General features: G+C 48.0%; 1 non-coding gene across 1 annotated transcript; it reads left to right on the top strand.

Moving 5' to 3' along the window:
* Nucleotides 1–416: 416 nt before the first annotated feature.
* Nucleotides 417–545, top strand: LOC122125237. Its single transcript, XR_006150739.1, has one exon. It is a non-coding gene; the product is annotated as a small nucleolar RNA SNORA42/SNORA80 family (small nucleolar RNA).
* The last annotated feature ends 1,015 nt before the right edge of the window (nucleotides 546–1,560 follow it).

Here is a 1,560-nt window from a genome sequence, read left to right as displayed (position 1 = left end):
ACAACTCCATGAAAAATGAGTCAGTGGTATTTGTTCTTCTGCTTTCCCTTTCTCACTCTAGTTTTGGATACATTTCATGTGTCTGCTTCTTTCTTAATTCAGCGTATACTCATTGAGCACCTATGGCATCTCAGGCCTGTTGTGTCGCTGAATATCCAGAGGCCAATGGGTTGATATGGTTCCTGCTTCCATGGAGTTTAGGCTCTATCAGGACAAGAGACACAAAAATAATAGCCCAAGCCATGTATGGTGGCTCATGCCTGTAATTCCAGCACATGGGAAGCTGAGGAAGAAGGATCATGAGTTCCAGGAAGAACAAACAAACAAAAAAACAGCTGGGCCCTAGTAGCTCATGCCTGTAATTCTAGCTACTCAGGAGGATGAGGATCTGAGGAACAAGGTTTAAAGCCAACCAGGCAGCCAAATCTGTGAGACCAAGAAATAGCACCCATTTCATAGTGTCCCATGCCAGAGCAAACTGTGGTCCCAAACCATTGCCTGGCCTCGATCTGTGGGCTACAGGCACTGAAGGGGATTGTACAGAGGAAAAAAAAAAAGAAATAGCACCCATTGGGCTGGGAAGGTGGCTCAGTGGTAGAGCTGAGGGACAGCGCCCAGGCCCAGAGTTAAGGCCCCATGACTGGACCACCCCCCCAAAAATAAGAAATAGCACCCAGGCCCCGAGTTGAAGTACCAGTACTGGCAAAACACACACACACACACACACACACACACACACACACACCAAAAAACAAACAAAAAACCCCGGCAATAACCATGCACATGAGTGTTCACTCTGTACACCTGTGTACAGTCATGAGAGGTCGTGACAATAGATTCCACTGTGACAGAAAAAAATTATTTGATAATTTTTTATTTACCAGTCCTGGGGCTTGCACTCAGTGCCTGAACACTGCCCCTGAGCTTCTGATCTCTGGGCCTGAGTGCTGTCCCTCAGCTCTTCAACTCAAGGCTAGCACTCTACCACTTGAGCCACAGTGCCACTTCCAGCTTTTTCTGCTGATGTGGTGCTGAGGAATTGAACCCAGGGCCTCATGCATGCAAGGCAAGCACTCTACCACGGAGCCACCTTCCCAGCCCCACTGAGCTTCTTTTTGCTCAAAGCTAGCGCTCTACCACTTGAGCCACAGAGCTACTTCTGGCCTTTTCTGTTTATGTGGTACTGAGGATCGAACCCAGGGTTTCATGCATGCTTGGCAAGCACTGTACCAGTAAACCACGTTCCCAGCTTTCATTTGAAGATTTTTGCTAAAGCGTGGTAAGGAAAACTTATTCAGGACGATGCTAGGGGTGCAGGGACCAGTACAATGGGATTTTTGCAGTGGGGCAGAGACTGGGCTCAACTCCAAATACTGCACGGTTGAGTGGGAATTTAGAGCCGAGGAGAAGGATGGGTAGCAGTGATGGGAACATAGAGCAGAGGTCAGAGGTAGGGAGGATTCTGGCTAAACTAACCTTACGGGATTCCTGCTGAAGTCAGTGTAGGGTAATAAGACATTACTGGGGGGACTGTTGGAGAACGAGAAACCCAAACTAATA

This window comes from Dipodomys spectabilis, unplaced genomic scaffold (genome assembly GCF_019054845.1).
Source record: "Dipodomys spectabilis isolate Male_0828 unplaced genomic scaffold, ASM1905484v1 ptg000262l, whole genome shotgun sequence".
Classification (NCBI taxonomy): domain Eukaryota; kingdom Metazoa; phylum Chordata; class Mammalia; order Rodentia; family Heteromyidae; genus Dipodomys; species Dipodomys spectabilis.
The sequence above is the reverse complement of the archived record's forward strand: the minus strand, read 5'-3'. Positions and strand labels throughout refer to the sequence as shown.